Below are 16,266 nucleotides of genomic sequence, written 5' to 3' on the forward strand. Positions count from 1 at the left end.
GGATGTGTAGCGAGGGAATGGTAGTCCCGCGAATTTCCTCATGGAACAGCAAAAATGGGACGCAACCTTTGCGGGTAAGCATAGATTGTCACTCACGGGGATTCATTTTACCAGATTACAAATATTAAGGGAGATATGCAATGGCGTCTCCGGGGGTCTTTTGGGAAAGGGAAGGGGGTGGGGCCCGAACTCGACGATAAGGGTTGTAAAGCGGGGGGATATGATAGAAGCTCTTAGGCCGAAAGCTAACGGTACCGAAGCTGGCTCGGATATAATCTCCCCTGTCTGCCACAAGCTATTGCGGAGCAGCCCGCGAATAACTTTACGAAACAAAATTTGCTCTTTTCTCCAGGTCAGTGACCTCGCATCAGAACGGAAAGTAAAAAATTTCAGCTTTTATCTTGATTTCTCTAGCCCCCAAGAACAATTGATGCGAGCAGGAGTCATCTCTGAGTCTAAAAAAAGCAAAAGAAAACGCAAACTGGGTGTGATACATTTTTGGGCAAACATAACAAAAAAAACTGTAAGAACATTTGCGAATTGTGTTATAATGTACTAGCACTTTAATGTCGCTTTTTTTATTATTTTTCTTATACAGTGGAATCCCGATAATACGACTTTCAAGGGACCGCGAGACAGCGTCGTATGACCGGGGTGTCGTACGACCGGGGTGCGGGTAAATGCCGGCCTATTAGACGGTCCCACGTGAAGGGTGGTCTAGAACTTAGTTAGACTACTATATCTAGCGCGTTCTCGCGTGATTCGCAAATCTTTAGCTAAAGTCCCATGATAAAATTAAAAGCAAATTTAAGCCTACGTTGCGCCCCGTTCTCCTACATGCTTCCCTGCTAATCCGCCAGCCAAACGCCGCGCGCTACGCTGCACTTGTTCCGTACCAGCCCGGCGCCTTGCGCGCGCGAGATAAGGCCGACGTGGTCGAGCAAATTGAGATAGGGAAATGTGAGTGTGAAACTGCCAAGGCCAAGCCATACGAACGATAGTTCAATGCAGAGATTAAAAAACGGCGTTGCAGTACCCCAAGTAGCACCAAAACATTAAAAGAACGTATTTTTTTGTTTGGTGCTAACGTTAGAGCAATGTTCTTAATGTCATTTTTTTGAAATGTTTAACTAATGTTATCAAAAACGTTACAGTAATGTTTTGTCAAACATTATTTAAACGTCCACAAAACATTTTTACAACATATTATTAATGTTTGTGTTACATTTCCCTAACGTTGCAGCGAACAAGCTAATAACGTTCAAAAAACGTTTAAAAACAATGTAAAACGTTACATCACATTTCGCCAAACGTTATGCGAACAGTAAGAAAGCATTTCTACAACATATAAATACTTTTGGAGTTACGTTTACCTAACGTTGCAGAAGCACCCTACAAAAACATTTTAAGAACAACTAAAAAACGTTACAGTAACGTTTCGTCAAACATTATTGGAACTATGAGGAAGCATTTCGAGAACATAGTAATTATGTTGGATTTACATTTACTTAACGTTGCAGAAAACACGCTTGAAACAATGTTTTAACGTTGCAAAACCTTTTCAGAATGTGGACCAGGAACGTTACAGTGACGTTTTGCCAAACGTGTGGAATGTGTATCGTGGAGCATTGTTTCTGTTATCCACGTTTGCCGGTTACTATATATTTTAAAGCATTTTCAAAATAACAAGGAAAAGTGAAATTTCAAATAAAATTTTGTTTTATTTTTGCATGGTTACAACATTTTTTTTATTTACATTCCATTGCTGCTGCTGTGCAGGAGAGGAGGCTCCATCCAGGGGCTGGCTGCGTCTATGTGGAAAAAGCAAACAATTCCTACTTCAGTACGCTGCGGCAGTAGGCGGTTTTCACGCGAAAAAGTAGTCGCCGCCTAAGGATTTGTTTAGTTAACGAGCGCACACACACACACACACACGCACATGCACACACGCACGCACTAAAAGGAGAGTAACTGAACAAGCAGCTACGCAGCAACTCGTGCTAACCATATGACCAGAAGAAAGCAAGCGCACTAAATTTTGGGTCACCTGACTCCCAACTTGAATCTCCCGAGTCAGTAACCTATACAGGTTAGTGACTGTTCGTCAAAGTCGCTCGCTAGCGGAGTGTTGTGTCTTCTGCATGGTTCATGTATTTTTAGTAGGCAGAGATTAGGATGAAAATTATTTAAATATAAATGCACTATTAAATTTTGAGAATATTAGTTTATTGCTTACCTTGTGGGTTCCTGTAAGCCCAATATTCGCAAAGTGGATCCAGTCACCAATGATGTGGCCCGCTATCGACTGTGACCTGCGTCACACCAGCAGCAGCTGAAAAGCATAGGGCGCGACTAGTTATGGGCTGCATAGCAGTTCATAAATTGAACTACTAAAACAAATCAAAATACGCTCTCAGAAATTTTCTACACTCACCAAATACTACTCGGGAACGGATACTAACCTCTCGGACCTTTTTCTTCTTTTCTTCCTGTCCAACTGTATATAGATGACCGCTACCTCAATCAAAACAACCCATCTGAAAATTCGCTTGGTTGTAGAAGCGACGTTTGCTCCTCCAGTCCGGCAGATCTTTCACCTAAAAAAGAACACAAAGTGCTACAGAGGTATTACAGATGGTTCACACAAAAGAAACACCCATTAAACACGAATGTGTATACTGGTCCAAGTTTACTTACGTAATAAAGGGAACCAAAGTGGGAACTCATAAACGAACAACTTCGATCCTAGTCTTTCTCAGCACTGAAAAAAATTATGTGACATGTTTAATACATGCTTGGAACAGGCTAGGGGAAGAAAGGAGGAAGAATCTGAGCATTTTACAACAACCCGGGCATTCTTCTTTTTTTTATTTTTTTTTTATTTGCACGAATGCAGGAAGGTTCTGTTTTTCAGTCAAAGCCATGCGTATCATTGCAGCCACTAAATTTGTTAGCGTTCACTTTAACCATGGTTTTTGTTTTTTCACGCTCGGCGTTGTTACCTCGTCATATGAAACGCACCCTGTTATTCATCACTGCTGAGCATTTACAGGATTTTTCAAAAGTTGGGAAGAGCGCCTGGAACCACGGCTGTAAAGCCTTTGATTCAAGCTGTTCGAAACGGCACCACCGATGAACAGTACTAGAACTAGCCTGTTTGCTCGAAGCATGTCGGTTTTATTTCGGCGAATGACGGCTGTGCATGATCAATGCGGCCCCAATGAAAGCGTGTTGGTTCCAAACTTCTGATAAAGTGCGCGCAGTAGGCAAAATTCTGTATCCAGAGTGACCTCTTTTGGGCGGAACGGTTCCCTTTAGAGGGAGTAGGTGATCGCTAGCATGACCAAGTACCTCCCACACCTCTTAACCCCAATTCCCCCCTTCGGATCTTTATCGGCTTAGTTGAAAGTGGCACCTGCCCTGGTCATTCCAGCTCCTGTTGTGCTGTGCGTTATCGATTGAATTCGCTTTTCCATTTTGATTCGCTAAACACGCTAGCCATTTACACAATTGAGCAATATTTACTTACCAGTTTCTATGGTCTCGGGATTGGCACTCATCGTCGATGAACTCCGCGGCTTTCCCGGTTTGAGGGTATCTTGAAAACCATAGCCTGCAATGAAAGTGACTTCGACTCTTTACCAGCTGCTATTTACCAGCCTTTTGGGGTGCATTTCTTACAACTCAAGAACGCGCTATGCTGCTTTAATGCATTTCAAAAATGTAAGTCGCAAACAAACGCATGTACTCGAACAGCGCACTTTTTCCCACCCTCTGTGACACCTTCAGCCTTCAAAGTGCCCCTTTCTAACAAAGTTGGCTATATAGTCACGCAGGTTGTCTGGTTGCTTACTCGCCAGCGAAGAAAGCTACGACAAAGGCTCAGGTTTGCAGCTTTTAACAATATCCCAGAAGTCTGACGAACTTTTTGCGATAGGTACACCGTCATACCGTCTAAGTTAACCAGCGGCAAAATAGGCTACCAAGGGGTGCATTCTGACCTGTTCGTTTGCATTTGTATCGACCACATTCCGAAGTAGCTGCACTGGCTGCACCCCCCCCCCCTTTTTTTTTTTCACGTGAAGGAACCCCGGCGTTCCCAACATAATTATCGCATCGCCAGGCAATTAGGGGCAAACGTAATGCTTTTTTTTTCAAAATTTCGCACAGCGAACTAACGTGACACGCACATTATTTTGTTTCGCGTGCCCAAGCCGCTACCTCACTTGCCCGGCTGAAGTGAAGATCATTCGAGTGTGGGCGAGGTTAGTTATCCGAATTCACTTTGCTTTGCACAAAGCGCGCAAAAATCGTTTCCATGCAACGTACCCGTAACATCGATTCTTCCATCAATACTGCCTACTATATAGTTCACCAAACATATAAGGCCCGTTCACACTTGCGACGATGAGACGCGATTTCGGAAACTTTTGCCGCCCAGCGATCCGTTTTGTCGTTCGGTCTCGGCCAATTTGTCGCCGCGACAGAAATCGCGTTGTTCGTCACAAGTGTGCACGGGCCTATAAGCAAGAAAATACTCACGAGTTGCTCCTGCACACCTTCCTTGTATGTCGCTTACATTGCCCAAACGCCGCCTCTGGTGCTTCGTTTTGAATATCCAGCGATAAACGGGTCTCGGTTGGACAGACCACGGAGAAAGATATAACACCATCGAACAGGCTACGACTGCAGTGTTCCAGGTAAACGATCCGGTGTAACGACTGGAGCTGGGTGCGCACGGGGTCGGCAGTGGCGAGAAAAGACCCCTTGAGCCCTTGCCCTTTTTTCTTTCCTTCTCATATGGGGCGAGAAGGCAGTGGATCTCCAAGCAACTTTCCGCAGCCGCTGTCTGCGGCTGAAACCTGTCTGAATGAACAAAAAGCCGTGGGGGGATGCTACACAAAGGAACGTCGCACAATGCGACGGGAAACTTCTCCACCCGCCCTTGGGGACAGCGCCGCGAAGTTCGCCTTTTACATCGCAAAGTGAAGACAGGGCTCCTTAGGGGTATTCACACGAGAGTTCGCTCCTAGGAGCAACGTTACTAGAATAAACTCAGTTTCGGAGCTCCGCATCTCCGCCAGCGGAGGAGGGTGGGCCAAACGGCGGTCGCGAGAACTAGCGGCGCTGCAGTCAAGTCTTGCGCTACTCTCGGGGCGTCGTCTGCTACTGCGGCGGCGGCGGCGTGCCGCCGTGCCGCGGTGGGCCGCCGCAGAGTTGCTCGCGGCGGCTTTCTAGTAGTGCTATGGCCAAACTTAAAGGTGTTGTGCCACCAAATTTGTTGCTTGTGCATTCTTTGTTGCAAACGTTTTATAATTCGTTAGAAAGCATGATACATGCTCTCACACGCACATATTCTGAGTGAAAAATTTATTATCGCACGATTCATGTGAACAGGATTCGGTTTCGGTTTCTGGGCGCCGATTCAAGCAGTGACGTCACAGCGTTGCGCCATAGCCTCCTTTAGTAGGTTATATAGGAGGCTATGGTTGCGCGGACGCTCTGCCACGCGTGTCTACCATGCGGCGCTGCGGTACGTTGCGACTTTACTGCGGCGTCTGCTCCTCCACATACGTGCTTCACCACGGAAGTAAACACGCCAACTCGTCACGTCAAGCCGCGACAGCTCCGACCTGGATTCTTTGTCTGCATCCTCGGATGCAGACAAATGAAAACCATGGATTTGCAAACCATAAAAATGCTAAAAAAAACGCTAAAAAAAAAAAAGCTGCCCCCGCCGCGAATCGAACCGGCAACGTTGACCGGATGGGCGGAACGCGCGAGACCACTGAGCCAGCGAACAAACGATTCCGCTTCGCGATATGGCCGGTGTACTAGATGGAGGCCCATCCTTGGGGTCGTACGTCGGTGTTTACTAGCTAGTTTACAGAATTCCTGACTTGTAAACTCACATTTTTTAAATAGCGCTTGCGCAGCAAGGTTCCGCGAAGCCCCCGCGACAGCTTATCGCCATCAACTCTGCTCTTCTGCGAAAGCGCTCGCAAAAATAAGTGTGCCCGGCTGCGACTGCGATTTTGCACTGAAGGGATAGTGCTTGCCGTACTTTGGTTTTACGTTTTACGTTAAAAACCTTTGCCGATACTGATCCCTTATTACCCAAATTACCCTACGTAACTGTTCTTCTGCACGAAACTGACCTTATATTTTCTACAGGCGAGCCGATCGCACACACATTCCGGGGTAGCGGCGTCGCCGAAGAGCACGGCCGAAGCGTCGAACGCCAAAATACGGATCGCATTAGCGCTAGTGTTGAGTTGTATGGGCTTCATGGAACTTACTGAGCTTATTACCCTCCAGAAACTAACAAAATGAGCCGCGTTCATTGCGGCACGAATGTTGTCGGGGCGCAGTTCTCGCTTCTCGGTCGATTGACGACGCGTCGTGCGACCAGTCAGGCGACCGGTTTTGTTGGCGTCTTCGGTCGGCGAGTCAGTCACACTATGGCGACTTTCCATCGGCCGACGTGTTTGTGTCGCCGTCGGCGTGGTGTGACAACGCGGTCTGGCAATTCGGCAGTCGGCCGATGTTTTAACGACTCGCCGGCGTCGCGTCGTCGTCGCCGTCGTATCGGTATAGTGCGTCGATACGACCAAGCGACCAAACAAACTGTGCTAACTGGAGTTCACGTTCACGTCGCCCGAGTCGCTAGCGTTGTATGACGTCACAAACTTTGCGGCGCTGGCAATTCACTGACGTCATGGTTAGTGGCGCTAGCGATGGGTCCCGATTTCCAGAAGAGCATTTAGGTAATTTTTAGAAGCGAATTAAAATATAGGGTAAGTCTCGTGCCCCGCGCGGGGTACGAGATCTAGCCCCCTCGCGGTGGCTCCTGCCCCGCAGAAGTGACGTCAAACTAAACTAGTCACGTGACTTCCTGTGACGTCACTATTTTTTTTTTTTTTACAGTCGAGAGGCTGTTGCCGTTGTTTGACAGCGTGTGCACGCAATGTGGGATTCCGGCCGTGGCTCCAACCGCAAGCCTGCGCAACGTTACGTCCTTATCGCCTTGCACAGCGGCTGACTCGCGGCGCTTTTTTCTTGTTGGGAGGATTGTTTGCAATAATTTATTGAGTATTTTTCGTGAACTTGCTGCTGCTAGTCTTGGTAAGCCTAACGCATCCTAGTTTGGCAAGCTGCTTCGCCCCGCTTTTTTCCGTGCTCCTTTTGTTGCCGTTAAATATGTTGCTAGCTTCATATTGTCTTGCAGTTCGCGTGCCATCGGCTTTATGCTCCTGCATTCGTTGTCTACTTGTTCCGATCGCTACTTGCATTCCAAGCCTTGTATTTTGATTCTGGCGTGAAACGTGTTACGTGCGGATCAGTTTTCCAGCGCTTTGCGCCGTGGCTAACGAGGTAGCTGACTTTGATGACGTGACGGTGATAACGCGAGCAACGCAGTGTTAGCGGCGTCAGTGTGCACGAATCAAGTATCGTCAGGTAGCGCAGGGCATCGTCGAACGCAATCCGTCCTCGCATGTAGCCTGTTCTGCAATTTTTCTCGCGGGGCACTGCAAGAAACGTTACTACCCCGCGAAACGATCCGTGCACGCTGCATGCAGGGAGCGCAGCTCCACTTTGTGGGTGGCCTGGTGAATGGGAGAGCCAAGCAGCTGCCCGTCCGTGGGCAGCATAGGTACTCAAGCTATCGCTGAAACCAGCCGCTCACTGGCTGGCTTCCTGTGCAAGGAGGCTCAAGCTTCAAATGTGCAAGTTCGGGAGAAGTCAAGCCGATAAGATCGCCGTTTGTGCCAAGCTTGACACTTGTGTTAAATAGTGCTTTCAAGTTTAATGTGCTCAAGGTAAACAAGTGGCTCTTGTTGTTCATCGAATAATACTATTGTGCTTTCATGATATGCAAGACTTCAAATGAGCTGCGAATTCTAAGCAATCTGTAGGCAGCCATTATTGAATGCACAGGAAACAACGTTTTGTCTACCTTGAAATTTTCTACATAGGGTACGTGGAACTGCCAGCTAGCAAGTTTAATGAAAGGTTGTTATCTGCTCAGTTATAGTAAAGAGGTAGCAAGGCATAGATAGGATAGCCCTCCCTCCTCACCAGCTGATCGTCTGGCAGCGTGTCATAACTTCGTTCACAATTACCGCATGGATTTTATTTCCCTAACCTTTGCCCCACTGCCTTCTGCCTTCTTCAACCCGGTTAGTCAACAAACTTCATCCTGCATCTGTTCTGATTATGTATTGTGGTACGCTAGTTTTTTGTTTACTCGTGTTTGGCTTGGAAGTCAACATAACCAACAACAATACTTTCATGCCCACTCAGTTGGATGGCCAGTAATGGTGAGAGCTTCTCTCGAAGGCTTACAGAGGATTCACGAATTCTGATTGACTGTGACATCAATGTACCCATCCGGAGCCCCCTGTGGAATTCAACTTGACGTTAATACTTGTGTTCACAGCTGGTAATTGTCTGCTCTGTGTTTGGAGGAGGGGGGTGAACAGTAAAAGTTTCTAATTGCAAGGAGATATTTCATGTTCTTTTGCTTTTTAACTCTGTGCTGTGTAAAAAACTGTTTCGGCTAATTGCTTAAGTGACTATGCGTAGTCGTAAGAGCCATAATGCAGTGTCCCATATTTTGTTTGCAACGATGCATGCCCAGCAGAGCCCAACTGCTAGAAAGCACATTCTCTGGTGGTGGTAATTAGCTTGAAAAAAACAGGGCACTGAAACTATTTTTTAAGCTCACAAGCCTAAAAAACAGGTTATAAACCACATCTACGAGGGAATGGTTCTTGTACAGCTTGACATTATCCTCTCCCGAGAGTACTTCGTACCTTGTGCAGGAACTGGAGCCGAGGTCACCTATGTGGACGTGAATGTCTTTATTGGTGTTTGTGAATATTGCAGTACAGCTGAAAGCTGTATGTATCCTGGAAGGCTTCAACAATAAAATGACTCCAGTGAACGTACTTCTGCTTTGGTGTCAATGGGCAGCATGTGAGCATTGATAAGTGCTTCGCTGTCGACATTTTTGTTAGACAAAAACAGGCTTGATCAGGCACTGTAGCAAGTCTTCATGAAAAAACACAGGAAAGAAACACAAGGAAAGACACTGTTCATCACAGCACCTTTCCTTGTACTTCAGTACTGTTATTGTCGCTGTATTTTCCCCCAAAATATAAACCAACTCTCCCAGATTCACACCTTCAGGCAGAAAGCAAACATGGTGTTTGTCAATGACAAGTGATTCTATCAAAATTCCGTGGCTGTGAAAAAAGTCAGTGAGTAGCTCTACTTTCTCTGCACAGTCTGTGGTGTGGAGTTCCTTTTCCAAACAAAACGCAAGGGTTTCTTGGCACAATACACAGAAAAAATGCCGAATAAGCAAGTGATGCCTTCTAGCATCAGTCCTGCAGGAAAGCCAAACAACCAAGTGATCTTTTTGCTTGAGTGCAAAGCTCTGCAGAGAAGCCAAGAAAGATTCCTTTTTTGTTGACACCAAAGCTCTGCTGGAAAGCCAAAACGTGTGGCTTCTTTCACTGCTGATTTGCTGTAAGACGGGCATGTGAATGTATTGCAGTAAGGCATTTGTTGTGTACATGTCCTTTATACATTGATAAATAAATATGAACCAGGCTGGCTGTGTAACAAAAACGTCAAGTGAGGTAACAACCAAATGTTTTATGTAAAATGTTAGAATACTGTTTGTTATAAATAGCAATTAATGTTTTAATATGGTGTTGACAGTAGTTAAGTGACCTGCTGGAAATCATAGGCTAAAACTAAACAGAAGCAATGTTTCATACAGCTGCAATCGTGTGAAATAGCAAAAGAATGGTTTGGGCCCTAAATGCAGCAGGATGTTCCAGCTGGGAATGTGTTTGTAGAGCACAACAATAATAGACATGGGAAAAAAGGGTGTGCTGAGTTGAGTTACCCCCAAAGTATTGGTAGACAGTTAGAATGCTTACAAAAATTTATAAATAGTTTGGATACCCTGAAACAATAGGGAAAACTTCACTTGCCCTGGTTTTAAGTTTATTAGTACTGAGCTTAATGTACCCCACACAACACCATTGAAGAATGTTACGGCTGCATGGACACAGCAGCGTTTAAGGTATAACACAGTTTTATTTGAGCAGAGGTAAATAAGAGAATATTCCATAATCAATCCATTTATACGTAAATCAGAAAAAGTAGGGTTTTTGAAGTGAAGCTCGGAAGCATGCTAAGTGAAAGGGACAAATGGCGAGTTGATGTTGTTACTAATCACAAATTTCAACTCACCCACCTTGCCGGAAACAAACCCCTTCCATGGAGGGAGTGTGTGTAATCGCAAGATTTTTAAAGAAAAGTTTGTGAATGCACTGTACACGTAGGCCAGAAGGTATTTCGACACCCCAGCCGAGGACTCTGAGTCATCAGCGCTCTTTTCTGCTGTTTTGATGATCAAGGGCTGTTTGTTCAGGAACCACCCCCTTTTCTCCCTTTGGCCACCATCTTTCTCAGTCACTACATTCATGTGCTTGCTGTGGGAGCTAGCAAACATGAGGACCACCTATAGGCAGGATTACCTCAGGCTCGCACAATTGCTGGAGAGGTTAAACAATGTTTTCAAGATCCCCAACTGTGAGCTTGCACTTTTTTTTTTGCGAAAAAAAACAAAGACATCTACATAGGCCTTTGAGAGCTGTCTGAAATCACAAAAGTGAGTATTTTGTGCCCAAACTGGCCAGCTAACCTCACTAGTCGACCCACACGTTGAATGCCTCGCATAAAAATCGAGACTCACTGCATTGGCTTATAAGTTATTGCATGGCATTGTGTGGGTGGGCTTCCGGTTTCCACCTATGAAGCCTGTTGGTTGTGTTAGTGTCCAGTCCTGCTGTCAAACTTCTTTTGAGACTTGCACTGCCCTGGAGTGTACCACCGTGGATTCCTTGGAATTTATGTTGGCCATAAAAAATCCTAGTAAATCGTTACAAGCCCCTGAAGCTGGCTGGCAAGTGGGCATTTGTTTAGCGACCACTGTTTAGGGGCACAGTAGGCAGTCTCTTACAGAGGCTACGAAGAAAAAATACAAGGTTCGTTCATTAAAAAGACCTCTGCCCAAAAAACAAATGACATCAATTTTATTGTAAACTTCAAACAAATAAGATAGTACAGAAAATGTGTAGAGCAATGGAAGTTCGATACACACTTTCCAGCTATTTCTCTATGACATCACAGAATCTTGTTTGTGCAATTGACAGCCACCAACCTAACCCACCGCAAAAAAGCATAACTGGGCAATTTCAGTGGGGCCTCCATTCCGTTTGATCGTATCACTTGAGTGCTAACGTACAGTTAACACATAACTGCATTTACAGTGCACGTCCATATGACGTCACTCGTGCCCATATTACATCAATGCAGTTTGAAATTGGGTTGTTTTTCACCATTTCTTTTGGTTAAACTCGCACCATTACAGCCTTGACCTTTGCCTATCAATTACATTTGCAGTGTGCTCGCTGCTCATACCCATGGACACAAACCATCCGCTGAGGCTTTCACGTTCCAGGCACATCTTCAGATTCTCTTTGACGCTGACTATTGAGCCTGCGTAGAACCCATGGGTTTTCATATGCTGGAGACATGATGGTCGGCCAAGTGTATACCCTTCCTGTTACCGTCTGTACAGCTTCTTCTCTGACCCTATCGGCTGGGTATCCTGAATTAAGTCCCTTTGCATGAGGGGAATCGGTAAAATCTGGCCAACATAGCCACATATACAGAGACGTGAAGGTTATGCCAATGCAGCAGCTATGGCATAAAGTGCCTAGCTAGTGTACCTTTTGGAGGACCCAGTTCCTAATTTGTCGTAGCATCATGTGTGTGCCAATGTGAGGAGCTGAATGCATGATGGAAACTACCCAGCCACAATCTGGGTCACGGGATACGAGACTGCCAATGTTCTCACTCTTTCACATCCTTTGTATCGCAGATGTATTTCTGCCACATTTTACTGTAGTGAAATGGCTCACCACTACAGCTGCAATAATTTCTTCTGAAAAATCTTTTCAAGCGCTGAATACCATGCATTTATGATGCAAGAAGCTCATGATCACCAGACTTTTCCGCGCACAAAACGTATTTTGGGTAAACAATTTTAAGCCACAATTCAATCCACTCGAAAATATATACAAAAAACGCGACAAACTGCCGATTTTCGGGTCTTTTTTGCTAATCTCCTTAAAGGGGAAACTACTGTGCTGGGTTGTACGCGGTACATGTGTGGAAACACCAATGATCACCTTTTCTAGCTATCCGTGGTTTGCACTTGTAATGCGCACATGCGACCAGTAAAATATCAGTGGCCGCGTCTAGCCTACGTCCTGAGCACTGTAAGTTCCGCGCTGCTGTCATTTTGAAAACACACCGCGATTTCAGGCCACCCATTTAGGCATTCTGAACTTGCCGTGGTGCAAACTGTTGATAGCAGATGCCGCCGCGCGGACATGCCGCAGCAGGCTCACATAATCACGCTCGGACGGTGTCTTTTCTTGCGTGGGACGTGGGTTGTTCGAACGGGGCCACTCGGCTGCGCGATGTCGTAGATCTAACGCAGGTACCATCGGCATACAGCAGGCGGTCACAGGTCAGCATTACTCGAGAGCGGATTTCGCTACCGTGTGGAAAGGCTGGCTTGGTCCCCGCATACGGCAACGTTGTCGACCCAAGAAATTCAGGGATTCAGGGCTTTCGGCACTTTCGGTATAGTGCCTATTCCAGGCACTATACTTTCGGATACGCCATACCGCCAGCAGCGGCAGCATCGGCGGCTTCCGCAAGAACGAACAAAAAAATTCTTTTATAAAACTTCCAGCAAATGAGTGGCTTCCTAATTTTGTATTAAAATGTAAAAAAATGTGCTATTTGTATTCTACTACGCAAAATAATAAGAATTGCTGTTAATATGACGTCACTATGACGTATTTATGACGTCACGCGGGGCAGGAGCCGTTGCGAGGGGGCTAAATCTCGTGCCCCGCGCGGGGTTCCAGACGCTGCCTAAAATATATATTAAGCGCTTGCTGTACCCAGCACTTCGTGTTGAGGGTCGTTGCATGCAGAGGAAGCCTACAGCAGGCTTTTTACAGACTTAAAATTTGGTGGCACAACACCTTTAAACATTTATCATACTTTCAGTCGACAAACTTCAAAATTAGTCATCCTTCCAGTTGACACCCCGCATCACATTTGCGCACGGTTTACGTAGATATGCATACGGTTGTCTGTATGCAGTGGCTTGCGTGCGTTGCTCATTGGTTGGCTGATTTGACGGTGGGCCTATATTTGAGCGGTGTAGATTGCGTGTAACTTCCATATACGGGAGTTTCTTAGCGAGTGAGCATTTTCAGCGAAGTTCCGATAACTACTGAGCTGTCTTATCTCGACCAAAAACGACCCAACACGTTTGTAAGATAGTGACTTTATATTTATTTTACTTTATATTATATTTTATATTTTATTTTATTCACGAGCCGGCGAGTGTAAAATATTCCACACCTTTTGTTCGTTGCCTCCTCGTAAAAACTCTCGAAAATCCACATCTTTGAAGATAGCGTGACAGTTGACAATTTATCAATTGTCAGTGTGAGGCCAGGGCAACTCTGAGTCACGGCAGCGTTGCTAATAACCGCTTGCCTTTCGTCTTGCTGTTCTACTTCCGGCGGCTCCTCCGCCGAAGAGCTAGGCACTGGACTTTTGCGGGACATCGTGCGTTTTTGGCGTGATTTGCGGCTTGATCCCGAAAGCTTCGGCTTCGATATATTGGGTGGAAGTACTGGGAACAAACATGGAATAGCACCGGGCGCGAGCTCCCACTTTCCGCGTGCTATCAAAATTTCTAGTCCGTGAACAACATGACGGTAGTGCTTTACAATGTCGTCATCTTCAAAATGAATGTCACATACTTTGCACTTCGCAGTTAGCTTTTATCTTTGCGATGTAAAGCTTGCTCCCACCTTTTGAATTCCGTAGGGTCCTTTGGTGGCCCGAATAAGTGGCATGAAGTGGAGTAGCCGTTGCGGTAGCCGCTCTTGCACCCCGGCGCAAAGCAAGTCGGCATGCCGAACCGTGGATGAATCTCTTGCTCCTCACTACGCTTTGTACATGACGTACGTGTCTTCGTGCAAGCTCCTTCGCATGGCCGAAAACAGTTCCAAAAATGACCGACGAGCAAAGCGTACACACTCGCTGCCAACGTTACTAGTAATGTTGGTCGCTGCAAAGCACGCGCACTTGCACCGACGATCTTAATGAAAACCATCTGGAGTGAAGGAGGCGCCCGCTATTGACGCCGACGCTCGCCAAGCAAAACAACACTTGTTTTGCCTGGCTGCAGGCAAAACACGTGAGGGTGGTCGTTCGGCCCGCAAGGCAGTACGACAGTTTTTGTGAACCTCATCAGTGGGAGGTCCCGTTAACCAGCTTCCGGTGTAGAGTTCCTGTGCTGAATTTTTATGTGCGCCGGGCTGCTCTCACCTTCTACGGCCTTTCGAATTAATTCCGGGTGAATAAAAATCATACACCCCTTTGTTGCTTCCACCGAGTACCTGACTTTTGGAATGGTTCAAGCGAATACGCATTACGCCCTCGAATGCGTATTCGATCATATTTAATCGCGTACGGCTAATATGGAATTGCTTAAACGACTGCCTTATGCAGCTCCTTTGGAAGGTAGTGGGGTTGTTGTTTTTTGACACCCCTTTCCTTTTACGCAACCAAAAAATGCTTTCAGGTGGTTATGAGACATCTTGTGCGTGAGCAAATTCTGCAGCTTCCCTGTTTCCACAAGCCTGTCAAAAGTTGCCATGACACTGTTCATACGTATGGGGAGTCCTAAAAATACGGTTTTCTTGAGGCCCTCAATAGCTGATTTTCCTTGTGCATCCTAAAGTCCTGTTATGTACAATTCAGCCTTTAAAAAAGTCCTCATTGAATCCTCATTCGCCTTTCGCAGAGGTGCCTTGTACGATCAGGTGGAGGGATTTCTTGAGTTCAAAACATCAAGAAGGTGGTCAAAGATTCTTATGAACTTAGGCGTAGAATCCGCACCTTTAAATTGTAGATTAAAGCTTTAACGTGATTTCGCAAAAGTCGAGTGCATCTGCGAGAGATGAACCGAGCGTCAGAAGTGTAGGCGAACTTTCATCTTCGGTGATCTAATGTCTCGTATGCACCACAAACAGCGCTGAGGCCGGAGGAGGTGAGACGAGCCCGGCGCATATAAAAGTTGAGCGTAAGAACTCTACATCGGAAGCTGGTTAACGGAACCTCGCACTGACGAGATTCACAAAAAACTGTCGTGTTGCTGGACAGGCATAAAGGCGCGGCTTTTACAAACGCGTTGGGTCATTTTTCGTCGAGATAAGACAGCTCAGTACTTATCGAAGCTACGCTGAAAATGCTCACTCGCCAAGAAACTCCCGTATATGGAAGTTAAACGCAATCTACACTGCTCAAATATAGGCCCGCCGTCGATTCTTAGCCAGCCAATGAGCAACGCATGCAAGTCAATGCGCATACAGACGATCGTATGCATATCTACTCAAACAGTGCACAAATGGGATGCGGTAACGTCGACTGGAAGGATGAAGATGTTTAAGCTTGTCGACCGAAAAGATGATATATGTTTAAATTTAGCAATAGCAGTACTAGAAAGCAGGGCCGTACCCAGAGGGGGGGTTTGGGGGTTCGAACCCCTCCCGAAATCTTTTCCAGGCAGCACGTAAACAATACTTCCTGTTGCTTTCAGCAAAACTACCCCCTTCCCAAAATTGATAACCCCCCCGAAAAAAATTTCTGGGTACGGCCCTGCTAGAAAGCCACCGCGGTACGTCGGGGCGGCGGCCCGCCGCGGACGGCTGCTGCGGCGGCTCGCCGCAGTAGCAGACGACGCGCCGAGAGTAGCGCAAGACTCGACTACAGCGCCACTAGTTCTCGCGCCCGCCACGCGGCCCGCCTCTCCGGCGGAGCTTTCAAACTGAGTTTATTCTAGTAACGTTGCCTAGGAGTGCGCACCACGTGACCCCTACGTCACGGTTTCTCTCCGGCGCACCGCCTCCGATGGGAGATCGGAGCTTCTGCTCGCGAGCTACAAACCCTCCGACGCTCCGCGGCGGAGGCGGCGGGATTTCGTCTGCTCGTCGGGCAGCTGACCGCGACTGAAGTTCTAGAGCGGTTGCAGGCACTTTATTTTTAATCGCTTCTTAATACATTGGACGCGAAAATGCGTGGCGC

The 16,266-nt window shown here is 46.5% G+C and overlaps 1 long non-coding RNA gene across 3 annotated transcripts; it reads right to left on the bottom strand.

Annotated features, from left to right (window-relative positions):
* Positions 1-1,728: 1,728 nt before the first annotated feature.
* LOC144167079 (uncharacterized) lies at positions 1,729-4,648 on the bottom strand. Of its 3 annotated transcripts, XR_013321839.1 has the most exons (7): positions 4,543-4,648; positions 3,530-3,613; positions 2,698-2,761; positions 2,463-2,597; positions 2,237-2,332; positions 2,048-2,137; positions 1,730-1,811 (listed from the first exon to the last, which is right to left on the bottom strand). It is a non-coding gene; the product is annotated as an uncharacterized LOC144167079 (long non-coding RNA). The 3 variants fall into 3 exon arrangements; XR_013321838.1 differs by lacking the exon at positions 4,543-4,648 and having other exon boundaries at positions 3,530-3,761; XR_013321840.1 differs by lacking the exons at positions 2,048-2,137; positions 4,543-4,648 and having other exon boundaries at positions 1,729-1,811; positions 3,530-3,760.
* Positions 4,649-16,266: the final 11,618 nt, after the last annotated feature.

Source organism: Haemaphysalis longicornis, unplaced genomic scaffold (assembly GCF_048455015.1).
Source record: "Haemaphysalis longicornis isolate Haplotype H1 unplaced genomic scaffold, Haemaphysalis longicornis Haplotype H1 scaffold_2, whole genome shotgun sequence".
NCBI lineage: Eukaryota > Metazoa > Arthropoda > Arachnida > Ixodida > Ixodidae > Haemaphysalis > Haemaphysalis longicornis.